The sequence below is a fragment of the Cupressus sempervirens genome, chromosome 2, assembly GCF_028749045.1.
Source record: "Cupressus sempervirens isolate cs-2001-9-10 chromosome 2, ASM2874904v1, whole genome shotgun sequence".
Taxonomy (NCBI): domain Eukaryota; kingdom Viridiplantae; phylum Streptophyta; class Pinopsida; order Cupressales; family Cupressaceae; genus Cupressus; species Cupressus sempervirens.
Window position 1 is genome coordinate 265,760,278 of NC_143119.1, and position 26,171 is coordinate 265,786,448.

Consider the following 26,171-nt stretch of genomic DNA (forward strand, 5'->3'; position numbering starts at 1 on the left):
TCATGTAACAAAGTTGGTCATATTACTACAAGATATCCTGATAGAGAAGAAAGGATGAAAGGAGGGAAAGCAAGTACAAAGGAAGAAAATATGACCAAGACAACAAGAGAAGGAAGGAATATAAAGATAAAGGTACAAAATCTTGTTATATTGCTAAATAATAAATTGATATTGAATCTAAAAGTAATGATGAAGAATTTGTCTATGTTTCTATGAAATAAGACTTTGATGAAGATAAGAAAACTACATTATTATCTAATGTGAATAAAAGTGATAGATGGATAATTCATAGTGGTTTTTCTAATCACATAAGTGGTGATAGAAGTAAATTTGAGAATATTGGACCATATAAGGGTAGCTTTGTTAACTTTGGTAATGATGTACCATGTCTTTTGAAAGATAAAGAATCAACAAAACTGACTGATAAGATCAAGTATGATAGTGTTTATCGTAAACTAATTGGAAGTGGTGATCAAGCAAGAGGTATCTTGTTCTACCTAGACTTATCTAATGTGACATGTTTGTTTGCACAATATGAGGATATATGGTTATGGCACAAGAGGTTATGTCATGTAAATTTTGTCAAATTGGTTAGTGTTAGAATCTAAAAAGATTGATAACTTAGAAAACTAGTATAAAAAATTGATATCTACACTATGAATGCAAATGATACAAAATCAATATAGAAACATAGAGTTAGTCTCTAAGAGAGTAATGAAAATGCTAGAAGCAAAATAGAATTAATAGGATGCAATAGAAATCAATCACAAATACAAGCCAAGTAGCATGCTTATATAGACTATGAAGAGGGAGGAGGTGGCAACATCGACCAATGAGGAGCAACCATCTATCAGACTAAAGATAGCAAAGTATCTTCCTAAAATAGCTAATGGATGCTCACATGTAGGAAGGTGACACCTCACAACCACTTTCTAAATAAGACATGCTTTATTAACCTAAAAAATATTATTAAAAGTGTAGGAAAAACCTAACAATATAGAGAAAAATAAATAACCCAGTAAGAAATAAAAAAAATACACTAACACCCCCCATAAGGGAAGCTTAGATGGATGTAGAAATGGGTCCTAGTAAGTTAGGCCTAACAAGGTACCCATGTACATAAAAGTCCCCAAAAAGAGAGAGAAAAGAGACTCCCCAAAAAAAATAGGACTGTAAGTGAGAGGAAGAGGCCCCCCCAAAAGATGAAGCATCTTGCACCTCCAACAAAGCTCACAAATTTTGTCTAATAGATCCACTTACATCAAACATGTTTTCTTCCCTTAGAAAGAGGGAAAAGATCCCAAAGTGTGGTTCCTCATCAAGGAACTATACTCTTCCTGCATAGTTGTATCCCACTTAGGAATACTAGAAGCCTCATGAAAGGATGGTGGATCTAAGGTAGTAGCAATGAAGACATGTGGAGCATCTTGGAATTATGAATGAGTTCGCCTGGTGTCTGATGGATCCCCAACCCAATCACCTATAGACTACAAGGTCTATCTAGGCCAAAGTGGACTAGAAGATGGAGAATTTGGAGGAGAATCATCAACCTATGAATAATGACTAGGAGAGGAAGGAGGTGAGTCCTCTAAATCACTCTTTGCATAAGAAGTGGAGGTAGCAGACAACTTAGGTGAATCTGAATCATCAAAATATTTGTCATGTATTCCAAGTAACTCCAATGTCAAATTAGGAGTTGGAGAAGTGATAGAAAGGGAGCTTAAAAGTCCCTCCTCAAACTAAACACTCCTCTCAATGAAAAACTCATGTGTAGTAGGGTGGAGCAACTAATAACCCTTTACACCATTAGGATAACTTGCAAATATGTAAGGTCTACTCTGTGAATCCAAGACCTTACATTTCTCTATAGGAATGTGGGCCCATGCAAGAGAGCTAAAAACTCAAAAGTTCTTAATTGATGGTTTTTGACCATTCCAAGCTTCAAAAGGAGTAACTCCCTTTAAGGCTTGGTGAGGAACATGATTTTGGATATAACAAGCATAGTTTATGGCTTCAGCCCAATACTGTGGTGCAAGAGATCTAGAGTGAATCATATAGTTTTCCATTTCCTTCAAGGATCCATTCTTCCATTCCACAACATTATTCTATTGAGGATTATATGGAATTGAATGTTGTAAATCAATCCCCTTTGAAGTGCAAAATCTTTCAAATCGATGGTTAACATACTCACCACCATTGTCTATGCACAAAACTTTTATGGCTTTCTCGGATTGCTTCTCTACAAAAGTTTTGAAGTCCTAAAAATGATCAAATACCTCTGACTTTTTTTTGAGAAATTACACCCAAGTATATCGAGAAAAGTCATCAATGAATGTGAGGTCATATCTGTAGACACCTAAATCTGATTACACAATAGGTAATCGTATTTAGTCATCTCCTAGGACATTATTAATTAAATATTTACTATTTAATTAATTAATTGTCATCCCCTAGTTAATTAATTAATTAAATTAACTATAGTCTAATTGATAAAATCAAATGATAACCCAAATTATATTTATCAATTAAACCCCTTTTCCTCTATTAAATTAAATAAATCCTCAATTCTATTTAATTTAATCCCATATCCCCATTTTATTAAATAAATCATTTAATAAAATATCTAAAATCTTAAAAGCATTCCTAAACCATATCCTAATCCCTAATCCAACCCATTCAACCATGCTAACCTCACTTAGCCACTTAACTAATCCATCCCATCAAAGCTAAACCACTTACCCCCTAACCCCATTTCTAAGCTAATCCTAATCCCCCTCCTAAACATGTGCACAACCTTAAGCAAGGTTTAAGACTTGCTAACCCAAGCTAAAGTCAAAATATCTCCTCCCCTAACCCTCCAACATTTATGACTCTTACATCCCCCTTTATGACTCTTACAAAGCATTTATGAGCATTTATGGAGCCCTTATCTCTTGAGCCTCCTTTGTTGACCATCCACCTTGCCCTTCCCTTTATCCAATCACCCTATGACATGTGTCACTTCCATATTAGCTCTAAACAAGCACAATCCATGTGCTCCCTTTTTAGTGCATCTTGACCCTCCCTCACCATCTTGTCATCCTTGCATCCTGACCATCCATCTCTCTACCCCTTAGCCTATAAATGGAACCCTCTCCCTTCACAAATATCATCCACTTTTCATGCAATGCTATAATGCTATTTTGAGAGCTTGGAAACTATTAAAATACCATTATAATATTGAAATCCCTCCATACCTTCATTGTTGAAACCATCCTCTATGCACACCATCCATCCACTTGAAGCTTGAGCACAATTGTGAGCACACATCTCTACTTATCAGGGAAAAATCCACTTCATCATGGGTTATAGGATAAGGAGCCTACTATTATTGGTTTACTTCCTTTTATGGTGATAACCATTAAATCCTATCTTAAGTGTTAGCTTTGTTTAGTTTTGTTAATGATCTTGTTAGTATTAATATTCAATTTACACTACTAGATATTAGGTGATACATTTTGGCATGCTTGGTGGGACCCTACAAATCATGTTTTAGGGTTTTTTGTGATAAACTAACCAAAATAACATTTTATGCTTGTGGGTTTTTGCAGGTGGTTTGCTAACATTTTTGTAGGTACATAAGTCACTCTTTGGAAAATGTGGTCCCAACCATCTGATCATTTAAAAATTTCCAACACTTAAAAAACATTTTTGTTCATGATCCTGCAACCCCAAGAATGTGAACTCATAACCGTGGGATTGTAGCTACACACTAGTGGGAACGCAAACTTGCGAAAGTGAGTTTGTTGTTTATCACTAACCATCCTCTATACGTGTCCTAAAGTAGCCCCTGCATCCCCACCATTCTTCTTCTTGTGGGAACACTAGAGTTAGCCTGTGGGATCACTTTATTACACCTATGGGAATGCATCCTACATTCAATCAAACCTTTAAAATGTATTTTGTTTGTTGTCAGTCAAACCCATCAAAGAAATAGGAATGTCGCTAAAACCATTCATGGGATCGCCTTCTCGTGGGATCACTTTGTGAATTTTCATCCCATGGCCTGATTTCTTGCATTTTCTTCACCACTCCTATAGAACATTCCCATGAGCTTTTGACTATGTTCTTGTGCCTATGGGATTGCTAGCTATTCCCGTGGGTTTGTAGAGTTGACTGCTTTATTGTAATTTTTGATATTTTCTATTGTAGGTTTTTAAGCTAACTAGTTTTTTATAGGTTCTATCATCATATTTTTTTTAATAGTTTAAAATTGAACAAATCTTACATTTTTCATGGAATGAATGATTAAGGCTTAAAATTGAACCAATGCGATGAATATTTTGTTTTAAGTGCTAATGAACATTATGTGTAAACACTTCAAATTTGGTGCTTAAAATAAACTTCACCCAATCTTGAATTCTCTAAAGTCAAAAACATTCTTATTCCCTCCTTTTTGAAGCTTTCACTCTCAATTTCCCTTTTGTTGACTCAATTTACTTTGTCGGTGACATTGTTAAGTTAGAAAGAATTTTTAAATGTTAATCACATGTGTCTTCAAATCATAAAATAGAACACTAAAATGTCCAAATAGAAATGAATCCAATGTTTTGCATGTCTTGAGATTGTGCCCTTTAGTACATCTTTGAATTCTTTATTTCTTGCAAAGTAAGACCATTTAAATACATGACGCATGTACCAAAGTTGTTAGCAAGATCATCCACAACAACCTAGGAGTGCTTCTAGCAAGTTCATCTACCTCTAGGAAGTGCTTCCCCTTTGGTGAGAAGCTCAAATTGGTAAAAAGTCTGGCCAGTATATAAATGAGGGGAAAGGTAAACTTTCTTTCTCTATCACCCAAGTTTAGGTGGTGTGTTTCTAGGGGTAGCTTGAGGTGGGAAAACTTTCCCATGATTTTAGCATGTTTGAAATAGATTCTTAAGTGGATCACATATGTAACAACCATTTGGTGAGACACCACAGACCCATTTACAACCCTTCTATCCAAAAGTATCTCACTATTTTTCCATGGTATGTTCATTCATGGTGCAAGGGAAACAACATCCCTCAAGATTACTCACCATTGTGCTCCCTTGGTAGAGGCATAAGGCCACTTGGGTTTCATCTCCAAGGGTCATTGTTCCCATATAAGGGAGACTTCTATTTGCCATACCTTGAAGATTCTTTGATGTGTATCATTTGTCGATTGACTCTTATATCAACTCACCTCTTCAATTAGAGGGACATATTGCACTAGAATCAAGAGACACCAAGTTTTGGGCCATTGAATAGCATTTTGCAATCAAAATTTGACCTTAGGGATAAAGCATGTGTTTGAACTATCTTATTTGTGCTCAAGACCCATGAAATACATTTGTAAAACATACAAAATTTGGTGGTTATTATCAAAAATATTTTTGCTAAAGAGATCATCTATTTTCCTTTCTCAAAGTTGCTTTATCCTTTTAGAAACTATTTGTTCATAAACACCCTCATATTAGAGAAAAATTCCACCTTTGTTATCTCAAAAGGCAGTTGTTATCAAATCTATTTGCAACAACTATTTGTCTTGTTGGTCCAAATTTTCCCTTTGTCTAAAAAGTTCTACTTGTTCCAAAAAAAAAAATCACTAAGAAAGTCCTAGTTATAAATCCTTTTTCATCAATCCAAAGTTTTTGTCCTTTTTTAAATATCCTTGTTGCTTATCCCCACTTGACCGAAAATAACACATTTTTTCTTTAAAAGACCCCATCTTTTCATATACAAATAGTTGTTAGAAAGTCCATTTGCAACAACAATTTTCCTTCTTGGTTTATCCTTACCTTTTTTCCAACCATACTTGTTATCTAAAAAACCACAATACCCAACAAAGTCTTGTTACAAATAATCCTTTTTTCTCAATCCAATCCTTGTTACCTACTTGACTGAAAACAAACACTTTCACTCTTTACTAAAAGATAGTTGTTAGCAAGCCCATTCGCAACAATATGTTGTCTCTTTAGTTTATCCTTACCTTGTTCCAAACTATACTTATTGTCTCCAAGACAATACTAACCAACAAAATCTAGTTGCAAATAAGCCCCCTTTTTTACCATTAATCCAAAAGTTTGCCCTTTTTCAAAATAACTTTATCACCTATCTTACTTGACCAAAAATAACACATCTGTCTTCAAAACAAGTGCTCCTTACTTCTTGACCAAAGGATTGTTAGCAAGTTCATTTGCAACAAAACCTAAAAGTCTAGTTTTCCCCACTTCACTACTTTACCATTTCAAGAAAACTTAGCTATCCCTCAATCAATTTATGATCCCAACCTAAGGTCATAAGGTATACTTAGCATAGTCACTACCTATAAAACCCCATAGTTGTGATAAAATCTCTTAGGGTTATCTCATGTCAGGCCAACCTTAGGCTAAGTTCAAAAGGCTAAACTTCTACAAATACTAGTTTACAAGGAAATCGATGCAGAACACAAAAAACATTCCCCCGACCCAAGGATTGCCAAGCTAGACCAAATTGAGAATTGCAGAGTAGACATTGCATTACAAACTGAGTGGGATTACAAAATTTAGAACCTAACTCTTTGATGAGGTCAACCATAGCCTTATCAACTCTAGTGTGACTCACTCTAATTAGATCTTTCTTTTTCCACACACACTTGTGCACTTATTCCCTCATAGTTTTAGTCTCTCATATATGAGCCATTCCCCCACACATCCATTTAAAATAGGATCACCTCCTTATTAAAACCTAGCACCTTTCACCATTTCCTCATTTTCTTAGAAACATTTTAGCATCATTCGTTCCACCATCATAGTTATCCTTGAAACTCATCATTTTCTAGAAATAGGCTATTGTTTGTGTCCCACATCGCTTTGAGCCAAAGGTTTGGGCCACATATTTCATATCACCATTACATTTCCACAATCATATTTAAGGGAAACACAACCTCCTTTACTTAGCACCATATCATATGGATTCCTAAAAGTATCATATACACTTAGCATCATCCCTCTTTGCATTCTAATCCTTTAGAAAATCGTCCTTTCATGCCACCCACAACACATTTTGGTAATAAAACATAAAAAAAGGACATGGATCCTAGTCATAGTAGTAACACATCTAGAGCTCAGCCATACCTTGTAGTTTCCATGATGCTACCAGATCCACCACTGCAAATCCTAGAAGAGATAGGTTCCTCCATAGATATTGATGCTTTCATGAACCAGTTTGGTCACACCACCATTGTTAATGCCATCATAGACCAAAACAAGGAAACCATCATGGAAAATTTCTTAAGGGACAATGTTGGTGCTTTTGATTTTGGACACCCACCACCTCCCCACATTATGGATCCTACACATCCTCTCTTTGGGTGGTTACCACCATCTGTAGGGTCATTAGACCCTTTTGATCCCTTTTCTTCACCAATAGTGGATACCAATCACAGTAGATAGAGCCTGCAAACCCAAATATACCTTCAACATAGGTGATTGCTCACATTCCACAAAACACCCATCCCATCCTCACTCAACCCCTAGTACATACCACATCTCAACCAACCCCAAGTGTAACATCTACATCTGCTTCTATCACTCATTTTCCTACTCTACATAATCCTCTATTTGCATCCAACAACACTACCTTTTCACTTCCACCTCACAACACACCTAGTCCATTTACTACTCAAATGCCGCCACTAGGGTCAAATACCTCATCTTCCATCCCACCCAACATCACTATCAACCCCTTTGTAGCTAGCCAAAGCTCTTTAGCCTCATTTCCTTTGGGACCTTGGAATGTTTCTATGGAACAAAGGTCTACCACTAGCCTTCCCTCTAGCATTGCATCCATGTCCACACCTTAGGCACTTTCATCCATCACTTCACAAGGCTATTCACTACCACCCCTTACTAGCTACTTTTCTATGCCACCTTTAGGCAATAGCCAAAACACCCCACCACTACAATTCCCTATTGTGAATGCTCTACCTTAGATTAATTACTTGCACATGTTCATAATTAGTCATTTTCTCAAGTAGGAGCACAACCCACATATATTGGGCAAGGTATATATTCCCAAAGCATGGCTTAGACATTACCAACATTACCACCCTTTTAGCTACAATCATCACACCAACAATATGCTCAAGTATCCATGCAAAATTATCTCATAGGGCAACAACCTGATACTTACCCTCCCCACCAACCATCTTCTCAATAGATGCAATAGTATGCACAAAATACATTCCAACAACCCATAGCATCCATCCCACTAGTTGTGCAACCTATTTTTCCACAGATACCATATGGCCATCAGGGTTTTCCACATTAATCTTTAGAATTTTTCATGTATCCTATACTAGGGGCACTTGGATTGGGGGTATCCACTCCCCCACCTATAAACTCTAAGTGGGAGGAAATGAAAAATGCTCTCAAGGAACTCAAAGTTAGGACAAACTCCAAAACTTTTAAGTTTGAAAATTATTTCCCATATCCATTTGACAAAACCATCACAATGACACCATTTCCTAAACATTTTGAGATCCCAAAGTTTGATAAATTTAGGGAGAAAAGTGATCTAGTCACACATGTCAAGGAATTCTATATGCATTGTCAAGAAATGGCCTATGATGATGTGTTCCTCATGTAGTTTTTTTTCAAAAAGCTTAGGAGGACTAGCCTTGGAATGGTTTTGTTGTATCCCTTAGGGTACTCTTAAAACCTTTGCTGATCTTTCTCAAGCCTTTGTGGCTCAATATGCCCATCTTATTGAAACTAAATTATCTGTAGTAGACCTAGTTCATACAAAGAAAAAAGGAGGAGAAAGCCTTAGAGAATACTTACAACACTATAAATCCTCACAACTAGGATCTCATGTACCATCCTAGAACATCACCTTGTCAAAATGTTCATAAATAATGCACATCCTTGTCTTGCCCATTACATGGTTATGAATTGTCTACAAACATACAAAGAAATTAAGGAAAAGGGGATGAGACTTGAACAAGGGCTCATCAAGGATGGTGTCATCATACTTTACAAGGAAAACACCTAAGACCAAGGCCCAAACAATGAAAAACTCTAGTATTGGAATAAAAAAAATTACAGTGATAGATAGCATCACTGACACTCGATATGTTCACATCGTTAAGGCAGCTACCAATATTTTTGCCACATTTTTCAACAACAACCTTATCTACAACAACCCCCTATATATTAGTAACCACCCATGCACAAAAATTAGAAAGTACCTATCCATCACAATCAAACCAATGCCATTACACTTTTAGTAGGACCAAAACTACATGTTTAGAGACAACTATGCATATACACCATGTTGGGGGAACCCCTTGATGAAATATTTGAAAAACTAGCCAAGGATAATCTTGTTTGATACCCACAAACACAACCCTTGGAACCTAATTATTCTAGAGCATCCTGGTATAAAGATAATGAGTTTTTCAAATTCCATGTCAAAGGACATACTACCCTTAAATGCATGCAACTCAAAGATTATGTCCAAGACCTCATTGACCAGAAAGAGATAACAGTAGGGGCACAAGCTTTACCTAATGTAGGGTTGATGATGTATCAAAATTATTTCCCTCCTCATAACAAAAACCTAAGAAAAGCACCTACAAACCCTCCTATCAACAAACCAAAGAATGCTCCAAATAAACTAGGTGACAATTGAGATAAGTCTCAAAACTATACCTCGGCATATTTAGACTATGGGAGCCTTATCAGCTGCATATCATAATTAGAGCCATCTATCAATGTTATAATCAAAGGCCCAGATACTCAATGTGTAGTTACTACTCACTGAGCTCAACTCAATATCGTTGGCCCACCTATGTCTACACTATCATGACCACCTCCATCTAGAGCACCTTCATTAGGATCATCCTCATTAGGACCATAGTATAATATCTTGGAATATCTTGGAAACACGTGAGCTCAAATTTCCATTTTTGATATCTTATGAACAAGCCCACTGTACCAAGAGATACTTGATAGTACTCTACATGACTCATTTGTCCCCACTAACATAAATTCCACTAAGTTCCACAACTTGGTTGGACATATTTTAGCATCATGTCCTTTATCCTTCAAAACCATTGACATCCCAATAGTTGAACCTGATTATATCCTTCCACTTCGCATAGCTATCATGGTTTTTGACTTTGCAGTCAAAAGAGTCATGATAGATAATGGATAAAATTTGAATCTATGTACTTTAAGATTCATCAAACAAGTAGGATACACTGATGCAGATATCATTAATGAGATAATCACCATCAAGGCACATGACAACTTGGACTGCATCACTAAAGGAACCATCTTGCTCCCTCTTAGAGTTAGACCAGCCACTCAAGAAACAGTTTGACACATAGTTGATCTTACCCTTCCATACAATATCCTCCTTGGCCACTCATGGATTCATGCCATGAAGGTCATTCCATCCACATATCATCAGTGTGTCAAATTTCTACATAATGGCATTGAGGTAACCATTCATGTAGATCCTGAACCCTTTTCTTATTAAAATGTAGTTGAAGCTTCATACACCAACCATTGTCCTGGAATCAAAATTGGCCACATCATGGCCAATTCCTTTGGCACCTACCATGATCTAGATACCATTTTAGCCTCCACTCTTTCCATGGTTAAGATCAACTACCAAGTTTTTGGTGAGTACAATCTCATAGATGATTTTGCTATTGGCACCCTCTTGATCCACATACTCAAGGATGCCTGACACATCAAGGGCCAAGATTAGAAACCAACCCTTACCTCAAATAGATGGGTCCTACCACATTTATTACCAAGGGTATCCTTGATGGAGAGGAAACTATGCCAGACATTAACACATGGCTATACAAGGAGCCACCTCCTAAAAGTGAAGCACTTCTTGATCACTTTAAAAAAAGTACCCATGGTCACATTGCCTAGCCATTGAACAATGGGATTATTAGGGAGGTGGTCTAGGAAGTTTGGAATTAGGTATTAGGCAGCCTATAGAGGCATACCTAGAAAAGAAAAAGCAGGGCTTAGGCTATGGACTCCCCACAACTAGGGGCACTACGAAGGAAGGCCATGCCTTTACAAACATCCAAAATAGTCTTGTTGAGGTTGAAGACATTCTTGAGGAAGTAGAAAAGAAATCCTATGATGATATTTTCCTTGACAAGATTATCCTAGGAGCATTTGTGCTCTATCAATTATCCCTGAACCTTATAGACCTATCACTCACTCACCCCAAACTCATTGATTGGGACCAACCAAGTGTTGTCCATGTTGATGAATTCTCTACCAAGCATGCACTCATTAAATTGATGGGGGAAAAAACACCACATAAATGACTGCCACCACCATTGGGATATGTTTACAAACTAGATCCAGTAGGTTACTTTGGGGAGGATGAAATCTCCAATTGCAAAATTGAAATGAAAAAAGAAACAAAAAAGCAAAAAATAAAAACCAAAACATCCTCTAGTGAAAACACCTCTAGAGCACCATTGGATGACTCACAAAATGAAATAAAAATAAAGGATGTATTTGATGGTGAAAACATATCAAAGGCACCCAAGGATGGAGATTTCATCCTCCCCCCATAGGAGTATAGACTTCCCATATCTATAGTCTTAACAGAGGAAACTAGACCAATCAATATCAGTCTGACTGAGATACCAAATATCACATATATCGTAGCATCTCTACCACTTGAGTAGGTGTATTTTCTCATTGAAGTTCTTCATGAGAATGTTGGTCACTTTGCATGATCCTATCAAGACATGCCAAGGTTGGACCCCAAGTTAGTAGTGCACTATTTGGCCATGGATCCAAAGGCCAAACCTATCAAGAAAAAGCTTTGCAAGATGCATCCCAAAGTTGTTTTATTAGTTAAAGTAGAGTTAGAAAAGTTGTTGGAGGAAAAAATCATTTTCCCAATAGATTATTCCAAATGGATTTCCAACATGGTACCTATTACAAAACCTTCTAGTGATATCAAAATATGCACATGCTTTAGAGATCTCAACAAAGCTTGTCTAAAGGATGATTTCCCATTACCAAATATAAACATGATTGTTGATCTCACTATAGGCCATGAGATCTTATCACTCATGGATGGTTTGTCTAGATATAACTAGATTCATATAGCAGAGGAAGACAAACATAAGACAACATTTACTACACTTTGGGGAACATTTTGTTATAACATGATGGCATTTGGGCTAAAGAATGCTAGGGCAACATATCAGTGCGCCATGACAGTCATCTTCCATGACCTAATACATAAAAATGTTGAAGATTACATAGATGATATTTTAGTTAATTCTCTTAATGCCCTTGATCAATTATCTCATCTTGAGGAAGTGTTTGATCGATTGGCTAAATATCGTCTCATGCTCAATCTTAAGAAATGTTTCTTTGACATCACCTCAAGAAAGCTCTTGGGATTCATTCTACCATGATGAGGTATTGAGATTTATCCTAAAAAGGTCAAAGCCATTATGGATATGGCTCCTCCTAAGAAACTCAAGCACCTTTATTCTCTTCAGGGAAAACTTCAATCAATTAGATAGTTCATCTCCCAACTCGCTGATAAATGCCAACTATTTACACATCTACTCAAGAAGGATCAAAACTTCAGATGGGACCCTGCTTTCCAGCACAAATTTGAGCTCATCAAGCAATACTTGGCTAATTTTCCTATTTTGGTTCCTCCAATTGTAGGGCATCCGCTCATATTATACATTACCACTACTCCCACAACATTAGGTGCTCTTCTAGTGCAACTTGATGATACAAGAAAGGAAAGAGCTATTTACTACATCAATCATACCTTAGTGGGATATGAGATCAATTGGATGCCAATGGAAAAGGCTTTCTTACCTGTGGTATTTGGCACTCAGAAGTTGTGTCATTACATGTTAAGCTACACTGTGCAACTAATATCCAAAATTGATCCATTAAAATACATGTTATCTCCCACAATACTCACAGGACACCTAGCTAAATGGGTTATGCTTCTCAATGAATTTGACATCCAATATGTTGATAGAAAGGCCATCAAAGGCCATGCTATTACAAATCACTTGGTAGATGCTCCCTTGGTTTTGGACCACCCTCTCATTATGGAATTCCAAAATGAACACCTCTGTTTGATAGAAGAACAATCATCTTGGAAGTTATACTTTGATGGCTCTTACACATCTCATGGCTCTAACGCAAGCATACTCTTGGTCACACCTCAAGGAGATTACATTCCTAAATCTTTCAAACTATAGTTTCAGTGTACCAATAATATCTCAAAGTATGAAGCCCTTGTTGAAAGGCTCAAAATAGTGATTCCTAGCTTATCATCAAACAAGCCCTGAATGAATACCAAACCAAGGATGATAAGCTACTACCTTAAAAAGAGTTGGTTGATCAATTAAAGGAACATTTTACTCAACTCCAATTCATATAAATACCTAGACTACAAAATAAGGTAGTGGATGCCATGGCTACTATTGGTTATCTTTTGGAAATATCGTGCGAGGCTACATAGTATGAATTCTTGGTCAAGAAGCTACATGAGCTCGAATATGAGAATGATGAGTCAACACGGGTATGCATCTTGGTTGGTCCCCAATCCCCATGGTACCACAAAATTCATGCTTATCTACTAAATGACATCATATCTCCCCATCTCACATGTACCCAATGCCAAAACCTTATTCATAGAGCTTCCTATTATACTATCATCACCCAAAATATATATCATCATGGTTATCATGATACTCTCTCACAATGTCTAGACCAAAATGAGGCTGCAATGATTCTAAAAGAGGTACATGCTTGACTTTGTGGTGCTCACATGAGTGGGATAGTTCTAGCTAAGCAAATCCTTCAAGCTGTGTATTATTGGCCTACTCTAGAGAATGATGCATGTGAGTTTGTGATACAATGTTTACCCTATCAACAACATGCTAATCTAATTTGGGCCCTAGCTCAGGATCTATAACCTATAGCACCACCATGGCCTTTTTCCTATTGGGGGTTTGATCTTGTTGGTCTTATCATACTACTTTCTTCAGAAGGACACAAGTGGATAATCACCACCATTGATTATTTGACTAAGTGGGTCGAAGCAGTTCCCCTTGTCACTACCACAAGAGTTCAAGTATCCAAATTATCCTATATCATATCATATGTTTCTTTGGCATCCCACCTACCAATTTTACTGACCACGGAGGTAATTTTGAAAACCTAAATATGGAGGAATTGTGCACTTCCCTTCACATCCATCACCACTTTTCTAGTCCATACTTCCCACAAGGTAACGGTAAGGTGGAGGCACCTAATAAAACCCTACTTAAAATCCTAAAGAAAGTTGTCAATGATTTTGGCTGTGATTGGCATTTACAAATCAATCCCACCCTATGCGCATACCACACCTTGTTTCGTACATCCACCAGCACAACCCCATACTCCTTGGTTTATCATGCTAAAGAAATATTACCTATTGAGGTTGGATTCCCATCCATTTGCATTTCTCTATGGGGCAAAATATTCAATGAAGAGTATAGAGTGGCTCAACTTAGCTTGATTTACTTGATGAGAAAAGGAAATAGGCCTATGACCACCTCATGGTCTACCAAAATTACCTCAGGCACAATTTCAATAGGAAGGTCCATCCACACAATTTTCAAGAAGATGACATGGTCCTCAAAGAGAACATGAAGGTTCAGACTAACTGAGAAAAGAAAGGCAAATTCGAGCCCACATGGCTTGGTCCTTATGTGGTCACAACATCTTTTGGCTCAGGGGCCTATTAGTTATCTATACTTGAAGGTGAAGTCCTGAATGATCATACCAACATCATTCACCTTAAGAAATTCTATGCCTAAAAAAAAATTTCTTAGTCAAAAATAGGTAAAGAAAGACAAGCGTCCAATGGTGAAAACTTGGCAATTCAAGTGCCTTGGATAGGTACCCTAGTGAAAACCTAGCAATTAGGCACCAAGAGTACTTAGCCTTTTTATTATCTATCAATGATGCACGTCTCCCTCATTACCACTCCATACCACATCACCCATCCCCCCATTTTTTTAAGGTGTTCCTGATAGTTTTACTATTTACACTCCCACCACGCCTTGCAACATCACCTTCCAACACTCAACATCACCTTCTAGCACTCCACACTTTGCAACCTCCCACCTAGCTCCTGTAATATAGCTCTCATTCATTTATGCCCCATGTATCATATTCAATGTACTCTATCATTGAATCTCCTCGATGTACCATATCATAATTACCCTACCATTATACTCTACCACATGTATCTTATCAGGTGTTTTTCATCCTTGTTCTTTACCATGTATATCCTACGTGGCAAGTAGTATTCTGTATATCATATCCTTGTATTAACACTTGTACCCTATGTATCATAATCTTGTAAATATAATAGTATCATAATCTTGTAAATATAATAGTATCATAATCCTTATAACAATAGTTGCACTATACATATCATGCCCCTATAACAATATCTCCTCATCCTGGGCTTTTCCCCTTCATATACATACCTACTACCATATTTTATCATATGTTCCTGAGTTCCTAGTCTTTGTATAGTCATGCTTGTACATATTGTTTAGGTCTTATTGTGACACCTTGTGTCCCTAGCCCATCATTTGTAGAAAAGAAGTCATTGTCCCTTTTTATCAATACCCAGTGCATCGTAGCCTTAAAATCCTTTCCAAGTGTCTCTTCCATGTTTTTTAGCCCATCAGTAGTCAATCATCCTGATCTCTTTAGCAAAAGGTTACTTTTTTAGACCTTTTTTTTTTTTTTTTTTGTATATTTTGCTTTGGTTGCTTCTACGTGATTTTAGTTGTTCCCTCCTCAAGGTTGCCATGGTCTTCCATATCATGATGTATTTTGACTAGGGCAACTCAAAGGCATCGTTTCAATCGCAGTCTTTTTCTACTTGTGAGTCAGTTAGATATCACTCTTGCATATTTCAACCATGTTTTTGTTTATGATAACATGATGCACTTGGGCAATATCATTTTCTTGTGGATCCCCCAGCATCATTCCCACACTGATCTCTTCGAGACTCATGTGTGATGCAAGGGCAATCCTTGCGTCCTTGTTTGAGCTAGTCCTATGTATTATTTGGGAAAAGGCCTTGATGTTCTTAGTAACCTTGGTAGGTCCCTAATATTCCTATATCAAATAAAGTGCTCACATTCCATGGCGGTACTTCCTCATGAAGTATCCCGTGCTCAAGCTTCCCACACATCCCACATTTGTTTTCCTTTTACTTTCCTTCCCTTTCATATCATAACCCATGGTATCCTCTTCCTTTACATCACCTATCTCTCTCAAAATGTTAGATTTTTCCACTATCCAAATATTTTGATTCAAAATCCTTATCATCAAACATTGACTTATCTATATTTGCAGCTTTTCATCCCTTAGGCTACCATTTCACCACCATCATGATATGATCCTTATCATAAGTCACTATCCTAGCTCTAAATATCTACTATTCTCCTGACTATGAATTTGTTGGTCACTCATTTTCCAACATTATCCTCATTAGAGTCAATATCTCCTATGTTTACAATCATTTTTTTTTATCATAGCTCATTATCCTAATTCAAGTATTTGGTTGTCCCATCCCACCATCATCAATTGTCCTATCTCATTATTGTCATCATTGCCTACATCTATTTACTATCTCCCCACCTCCTAGAATTTAGCATGTTGTATTACCATAGCTTGTGTTCATCTACCCATTTATCATACCTTGGATCTCTTATTTGCATTAATTCTTTCATCTAATGATTAGATATTTTAGCTCACTTCGCACATGTCATCATCAAAATTTATCATTTGACATTTGTGTTCATTTTACCTTATCATAAAAATCACATTCAATTGTAGTTTATGTTCATTTTAAATCTATAATCCATCTTTAGTTTGTGTTCATTTTAAATCTATAATCCATCTTTCGTTTGTGTTCATTTTAAATTTGTAAATCCATCTTTAGTTTGTGTACATTTTAACATATCATAAATCTCATCTTTATTCTTTAGTTTGTGTTCATTTGAAGATATCATAAATCTCATCTTTATTCTTTAGTTTGTGTTCATTTTAACATATCATAAATCTCATCTTTATTCTTTAGTTTGTGTTCACTTTAAACATATCATAAATCTCATGTTTATTCTTTCGTTTGTGTTCATTTTAAACATATCATAAATCTCATGTTTATCCTTTAGTTGGTGATTCATTTTAAATTTGTCACTTACCTTTCTGTTTATTTTAAATACTATATAAAAATTCTCATCATTATACAACCACATATCAAATACTATCAAAGGAAATCACATCATCAATGATCACATCAAATTATATCACGTCATATCTGCAATATCATAAGAAAATCACATCTCAAAATCACATCAAAACTTATATCCCATCATGTTAGCGCTATCATAGCAACTCACATCATCAAAATCATACAAAAAATATTTCACATCACATGTGCACTATCATAGATAATCACATCCTATGCTATCAACAAAATCCATCACATCCTACATCACAAACTATCAACAATATCATATATATCCTCAAAAATCACATCCTGCATCACAAACTATCAGCAATATCATATCTATACTCAAAAACCACATCTTGCATCACAAAATATTGGCAATATCATATCTATCCTCAAAACTCACATCTTGGATCACAAACCATCAACAATATCATATCTCTCATCCAATATCACATTCTTCATCTCAAACATATCAGTCTCTCATCTACATCTAAACATACATAAAACTCACATCATAACCATACTCATATAATCATAAATCTATAACACATATCCCACCCTAAAGAATGCTCCACTCTATATATATCTCTCCTTTGCAAAGAATCAATGAAAGAATAAAAGAATATAGTCAATCACAATCCAAATATATAGTATCCATATCATGCATTAAGCTACAATGGGTCCATGCCTACACAAAAAATGAAAATATATCTCAAAACTACTGATATGCACAAAAAATAATGCTAATCATACAAGTGTCCCCAGCATGTCACTGGTCTTCCTGATCTAATGCCTCTATATATGGATCCTCCTCTATATCCTTCCCTACCCCTGGTGTTACTGGTGGTGGCCTTATCAATCCTCCTCCTATCCCTGACATCTCTGCCTTATCCCTCCTCCCCCTCATCCCTGTGTCTTACCTCTAGCTTTGTCCTATCTTGTGACTGTGCCCTATATGCTAAGACCCACCTATCCTCTGTGAGCCCCCAGTGCTCCATCCACTCTCCCCCCCTCCATGCATCCCTGTGTGGGTCCTAGTTGTCCCTGACCATGTTGGTCACCTGTAGTGCTCTATCTAGTCTCCTAGAACCACTACATGGTACCTACCCCAATAGAATCTCACCGTCTCCCTCAAATCCTCCACCTTTTATCATAGTCTCCTCAACTCCTCCATCCCTCCACCCACCACCACCTGCACTCATAGGGTCACCACCTCCACCAAGAGTCGGTCCTGCTCCTGCTACATGGCATCTAGCCCTGCCTGTATAGCCTGCCTCTCTAGGCTCACCACATCCAACTTCCCCTCCATTTGCCCCAACTCCATCTGAAGTCTCCCCACCTCAATCCTTTCCTTGTTTGCCTAGCCCTATGCCACATCTCACTCCTACCATAGTAGATCTCACTCTATCCTGAGCTAATCTCGCTCCTACCATGGGTTGTGTAGTAGCTAGTTGGTAGCATTGTGAGTCTAGTGCAATGATACATAATAGGATACCCATCCATCATCCCCTCCCCCTACAAATGACCCTCCTCCATCACCCCCTACTGGCCTCTACAGCCTCTGCTCCCTCTCCCCCTATAGTCTCCTCTCCTCTGTTGTCTCCTCTCCTCTCTCTAGTCGTGCCCCTCTCTCCTGCCTCCCTACAATCCATCTGTACCTAACTAGCTCCTCCTGCATAATGGCCTCTACTCATAGCCCTCTCATTATGTATCTCCCCTGCCATGCTACTTGGTCTAGCTCTCCTCCCACCACTGTTGCCCTTGTGACCTATGCTCAGCCTACTAGTCTCAGCCACTGAAAACCATCTCGGTACTCCTGAGTGGAGCCCGCATCTACTACCTTGCCAAACCAATCCCATTGTTGTGGCTCTAACTCTAACCAAAACCAAAGAAAAATCTCTCTATAATTCTGGTCCATACATTGATACTAGCTCATGCGTCACTTGTTGATACCAATTTAGCTCACCAGGAGCCACCTGTCTCCATCCAAACTACTACAGGGCCCTATCCGACTGATACTACTCAACAATGTACTCCCACTAACCAAAAATGAAATAGGGGGATATAGTGTAGGGCAGCTACTATCTCTCCTCCACCCATGGCTATAAACCCATGTGGGGTCTCCATACCACTACTATAATCTCATCCACCCAGACTCTCCATTAGTACACATCCTCTATATGGTGGTACATTAGTGGCTCCCCCCAATTTTATGCCACTAGATCCTCCACCTGCCAGTGTCTTTGCCCAATCAGCCTAAATATTGCAATGTGCTCCCAGGCCCATACTTGTAATAATGTGGGGAACCCTATGCTCCTCCCCTATCTACTGGGTCCCTGGTACACTATCTGGTGTAGATCTCTATACAACTCTACCAACATCAATGATCCCCATAAGGTGGGGACTCCTAGATCTACTATCCACATGATCATTGGGATCAGTGCTAATGTCACTCTAGTCCCTCTTGTATCTAGGGAAATATAACTTGAGACCAGCCTGCACACGTAGAAATATATGCATCTCTCCAGGACCACTCAATCTAGATGCTCATCTAATACAAACTATCCCCTCTGAATCCAAAATGGCACACTTGGCCCAACCAATCCCTGCACAATTGCCTCTAGGGTCATCTCTCTTATCAAAATCATTGGCATCCCCCATACTGGTAGTCTGAAGATTCAATATATGTCCTCTAGAGTCATTGTCATCTCTCTTGTTGGTAGGTGAAAGGTAGCTATCTTGCTATGCCACTGCTTGCATAATGATGTCACCATGGCCATGTATGTCCATGTGTGAGGTAGCCTTGCCAAGTATCCAAGTCTAATGCCCTCAATCCTCACCCAATCTATGGTTGTTAGCTAAAGTCAAGACTTGCTAACCCAAGCTAAAGTCAAAATATCTCCTCCCCTCATCCTCCAACATTTATGACTCTTACATCCTCCTTTATGAATCTTACAAATAATTTATGAGCACTTATGGAGCCCTTATCTCTTGAGCTTCCTTTATTGACCATCCACCTTGCCCTTCCCTTTATCCAATCACCTTGTGACATGTGTCACTTTCCTATTGGCTCTAAACAAGAACAATCCATGTGCTCCCTTTTGAGTGCATCTTGACCCTCCCTCACCTTCTCGTCATCCTTGCATCTTGGCCATCCATCTCTCTACCCCTTAGCCTATAAATGGAACCCTCTCCCTTCACAAATATCATCCACCTTTCATGCAATGTTATAATGCTATTTTGAGAGCTTGAAAACTACCAAAATACCATTATAATGCTGAAATCCTTCCATACCTCTATTGTTGAAACCATCCTCCATGTACACCATCCATCCACTTGAAGCTTGAGCACAATCATGAGCACACATCTCTACTTATCATCAAAAAATCCACTTCATCATGAGTTATACCATAAAGAGCCTATGATTCTTGGTTTGCTTCCTTTTGTGGTGATAACCATTAAGTCTTATCTTAAGTGTTATCTTTGTTTAGTTTTGTGTATGCTCTCATTAGTATTAGTATTCAATTTACACTACTAGATATTAGGTGATACAATATTGGGCCCTACTAAAAGAAGGATGTTGAAATGGACTAGCCAAATCACTGTGAACTAACTCTAGTATCTATGAAGCTCTCCATGCCTTACTTTTGTCAAATTTTTCCTTAGGATGCTTACCAAGAATGCAACCTTGGCAAACACTACATGAGAACTGAACTGAAGACAACCCTGTGCCCATGCTCTACTAGTTGAGCTGATGCAAATAGTAGAAGTTAAGATGGCCAAACCACTCATGCCATAATTTACTCACATCATTAGAGTTAGTGAGAAAAAAAAATGAATGAGGACTAGGAACAAAGTGAGAAAATAGATAGAGTCATGAATGATGTTTTTCTCTTCCAACTGCAACTGTAGAATCACTGTGCAATTCATGTATCTCCACTGAATCAGGAGTGAACTCAACCTGCTTGATTGAACTTGTGTGAGTGATTTGGTATATTGATAGGAGATTAGTTGATAATAAGGGTACATAAAGAACATCATGGAATGTGCCATCCCCCACATCAGTAGACCCTCTCCCACACACCTCAACAAGATTGTCATCACCCATCAAAATAGAAGGTATAGTACATGGCTCCAAGGATGCAAGTTCTTCCTTAGATGAAGCCATGTGGTGTGAAGCACCCAAATCAAGAACCCAAGTGGATGGTGAGGAATCAATTGCAAAAAGGGCCTTGCCCTTTCCTTTCCCCTTGTTGTTTTCTTTTTCCTTGTTAGACCCTTCATTAGAACTTTGTTTGATAGACTCAGGAACACTGATATTATTCTTCTCAAGAATGTATGTCAAGTGAACAATTTTTTTCTTCAAACATTTATGTTCATCCTAACTAGGTCTTTTACAATAGGCACATTTGACCTTTTCTTTCTTAGGCTTATCACCCTTGGAAGATGGGGTATCAATAGTTTCTTTTGAAGAAACTGGTATCTGATCCTTCTTTTCCTCACTATTATTTTATTTCTCATCCTTACTAATGTTGTTACTACTTTTTCCTTTTTGTTCTTTTGTGCCTTGGTTGGCAGCCAAGACATGTGACTTAGAGGACTTAAGAGTGCCCATCTAGATTAGCTTGTCCTATTCTCGAGTGAGATTCATAGAAAAATCATTTAAAGATGGCATGGTGAATTGAGTACCAAGTGCACCCTTAGTAGCATGGAAGGTAGAGACAAACACAAAATATTCTGAACTTAGCTTAGAGAGAATACTAAGAATTAATTGTTCATATTTCTTTTCAATTCCACATTGTTTTACCTGCAACCTTAGTGACTTCAATTTAGAGAAGAAATCCTGGATTGTGTTGAAATTGCCTGGACGTAAACTAATTAGTTCATTTTCCAACATATGACCCCTCATTGAATCTTGTGTACCAAATAGTGTTTCTAGCTTTAACCATATTTCATTTGGTGTATTCAAAGATTCAATGTTAAATAGAAAATCAGGAGAAACAAACAAACACAATGTTCTATATGCCTCATCACATTTATTAAACCACTTAGGCTTATCTTCATCTTTATCAAGTTTAGTTTCAAGTCCCATAGTTATCCTATTTAATCCAACTTTCCTTAAGTGAATTGTCATGTGTGATTTCCACTTAGTTATTTTATGGAGTTAGGACAGGCATATTTGTTTGATCCATGATGAAGAAATGCAGAGAATAAATGCTAAAAAAAGAGAGAACCCAACCATGACAACGCCCTTCCTTTTTTACTCAACCAAAGAACCACCCCAAAGAAATATGATTTGACACTTTATTTTAGTGCATTTATAACTACCATTGGAACAAAATACTTGGTGGTCTTGATTTAAATGCATTACAAACCATCTCGAAGAGCATATGCTGAAAGTGAAACTTGGGCACAATAACCAAGGAAAAACTAGCACCACTACAATCTACTCAAAAAATTATGCACTTTCAAAAAAATAATCACTTCGATATGAGGTCATATGAGAAAGTTATGATCCTTTGAAGTTTCCAAAATGAGAACTATGCACAATCACGATTGGGAATCTACAATTTCTAAAAAATTTATGCATAAAAAAAAAAAAACTCCACTAGTGGATAGAGCACAAAAAAATAGCCAAGGTCATAACAAGAATCATCGAAATTGGAGTCCTTATGAGCAAGAATGAGGCATTTGAAAATTGCATTCAAATCTGTGACTGCCAACGGAGAGGGGTATGACTGTAGCTTTCTATGCTTGATTCTAAAAAACATATAGATTTCATGCAAAAACTAGAAGATACCTAGATATTTTTTTAGTGTTGCAAACAAAACATAGAAAACATTTTTCTTGCTGATCTTTATAGAAGATGTAGTTGTAGTGTAAATCAAATGCCTTTAATAATTAAAAAAATGGCTCCAAAAACCAAGAAATGACCCCAACAACCAAAAGATGACATGAAAATGTTGAATCAACTTCCTAAGTCCATCAATGGCATGCTAGAACCTGCAATACTGATTGAAAACTTTAAATATGCACGTTGGTTGTCAGATTTGAGATTGAAACCTTAGAGATTAAAAACATTTTTGATTCTCAAGATCATCCAAAGATGCAAGAGAAGAGTGTACTTCATTTTAAAAAACTACAATAAGATTTATGAGCCCCCCCCCCCGTGAATCTCTCAAAAAAGGAAATTAAAATCTACTTGTGCACATAGAAAAGATTTGATACCATGTTAGAATCTGAAAAGATTGATAACCTAGAAAACTAGTGCAAAGAATAGATATCTACACTATGAATGAAAATGATACAAAATAAAAATAGCAACATAAAGTTAGTCTCCAAGAGAGTAATGCAAATGCTAGAATAAAAATAGCATTAAGAGGATGCAAAAGAAATCAATCACAAATACAAGCTAGGTAGCATGCTTATATAGACTAGGAAGAGGGAGGAGGTGGCAACACTGACCAATGAGGGGCAACCATCTATCAGACTAAAGATAGAAAAGTATCTTCCTAAGATAGCTAATGGATGCTCACATGTATGAATGTGATACCTCACAACCACTTTCTAAATAAGACATACTTTATTAACCTAAGAAAGATTATTAAAAGTGTAGGAAAAACCTAGAAATATAGGGAAAAATAAATAACCCACTAGGAAATAAAAAAACTACACTAACAGTTAGCATTAGCAAAATGAAATGAGTAATAGGTTTTCTAAAACTAAAGAAACCTGATGATGCTATGTGTAAACAATGTCAATTGGGAAAAATGACAAATTTAAGCTTCAAGAGCAAGGAATATTCATCTAATGATATATTGGAATTGGTTCATACTGACTTATGTGGACCTATTGGTGTTCAAAGCTATTGTGGAGATAAATATTTCATTATGTTCATTGATTACTACTCTAGAATGATGACTATGATGTTTCTTAAAGAAAATCTGATTCTTTTTAGTTATTTAAGAGGTATTTGGCTTGAGTTAAAAAGGAGATATGGAAGAGTCTAAAATGCTTGAGATATGATAGAGGTAGTGAATTCATTTCCAACGAGCTTAACATATTCTACAATGATAGAGGAATCAAAAGATATATGTCAACACCTAAGAAACCTTCTCAAAATTGAATAACTAAAAGGATAAATAGATCAATCATGGATTACACAAGCACTTTGATGATGGAGAAGAATGTATAACATAAATACTAGAGAGAAGTTGTAAGTACAACTATTTATACTTTAAAAAGAGTGCAAGTCAAGAAAGGTATAGATGTTAAACCTTTTGAATTATGGTATGGTTATACTCCTAATGTAAAGTATTTCAATTTTTTTGGAAGGATATGTTACATACTAAAAGACAATACAAAAGGAAAACTTGATGCAAAAAGTGATCAAGGCATATTTCTAGGATATTCCACTAATAGAAAAGCTTATAAGTGTTTGAAATCTATAACTAACAAAGTTGTGGAAAGTTAAAAAGTGAAAATTGATGATTTTTCATAAAGGAATGATGTTGAATGCAAGAAAAAACCTAAAGACAACAATACATTCATATATGTGAATGATAGTGCTCCTAGCACCCCACTTGAACAAGAGAAGAAAGTTACAAATGAACAACAAACTAGTATTTTTGCATTGCAATAGTCAATTGTTGAGCAACATAATATGAGTTTTGAGAAATAGGAAAAATATGCTAAGTCATAGATAGAGGAAGCCAAACATCAGAATGAAATGCTGAGCATGCAAAACTTGAAGAAGAAAGAGAAAATGAGCTTGAAATCATTTTTCAAGAGGACCTTGTAGAAGAGGAAAGAAGGAAAGTGTTTGTGCTAGCAAAATATGTGTGAAGACATCATGCACCTGAGAAAATAATTGTAGATAAAGAAGCTGGTATTATAACAAAAAAAAGACTCATAAATGATACATGCTTACTTTGAGAGTTTCAACCAAGATATATGAAAGATGCCTTAGAGAGTTAGGATGGGATAAAAGAAATGATTGAAGAAATTGAATAGATTGAAAATAAAAAAAATGGACACTGGTACCTAGACCTAAAGACAAAAATGTTACTCGAACAAAGTGGATATTCAAGAACAAGCTAAATGAAAATGGTGAAGTCACAAGAAACAAGGATAGACTAGAATACAAAGGATATGAATAAGAAGAAGGAATTGACCGTGGGGAGACATTTTCCCCTATTGCAAGACTATAAGGAGTCATAAAAATAGTTGCATATTCTACTTATAAAGGATTTAAGGTATATCAGATGGATGTCAAATCTGTATTTCTAAATAGGATACTTGAAGAAGTATACATAGAGCAACCTTGTTGCCAAGTTTTAGTCTACCCATTTAAAGCTTGAGGTCATTGTTAGAAGTAAATGTGTGTATGAGTGAGATGTGTCTAATGATGTTTTAGGTCACTTACTTCTCATCTTTTTTGAGTGCTCTACCTACTTTTCTTTCAAGGTCTCCCTTTGCACTACTTTTACCTAATCTTTCGAGGAGGGTTTCCTATTTTTCTAGTGTGCATAGGGATTAGGTGATTTAGGTGTGGTTGGGGTGTGATATTTCATCCTCATAATGAGAAGTAAGTGTTCTACATTTTTTTCTCTATTATCTTTCCCTAACATTTCATATCCCATAGATTCCAAGTTTTCGAGTTGACTTTCCCCTTGTGCAAACTACATCAAGTGCAAATTCAATAGATGAAGCCGTGAATGTGAGTAATAGACTATGAAAATGATTTTTTCTACATCCAAAGGCCTATGAAGCTTTGGATGGATGCCAGGTTGACTCTCATTTAGATCTATAGAGACAAGATAAAGTAATACCAAGGAATACGAGTCTAT

At 36.8% G+C, this 26,171-nt stretch overlaps 1 pseudogene; it reads right to left on the minus strand.

Moving 5' to 3' along the window:
- Positions 1-18,974, minus strand: part of LOC149572073 (uncharacterized) — a 110,080-nt pseudogene extending 91,106 nt beyond the window's left edge.
- Positions 18,975-26,171: the final 7,197 nt, after the last annotated feature.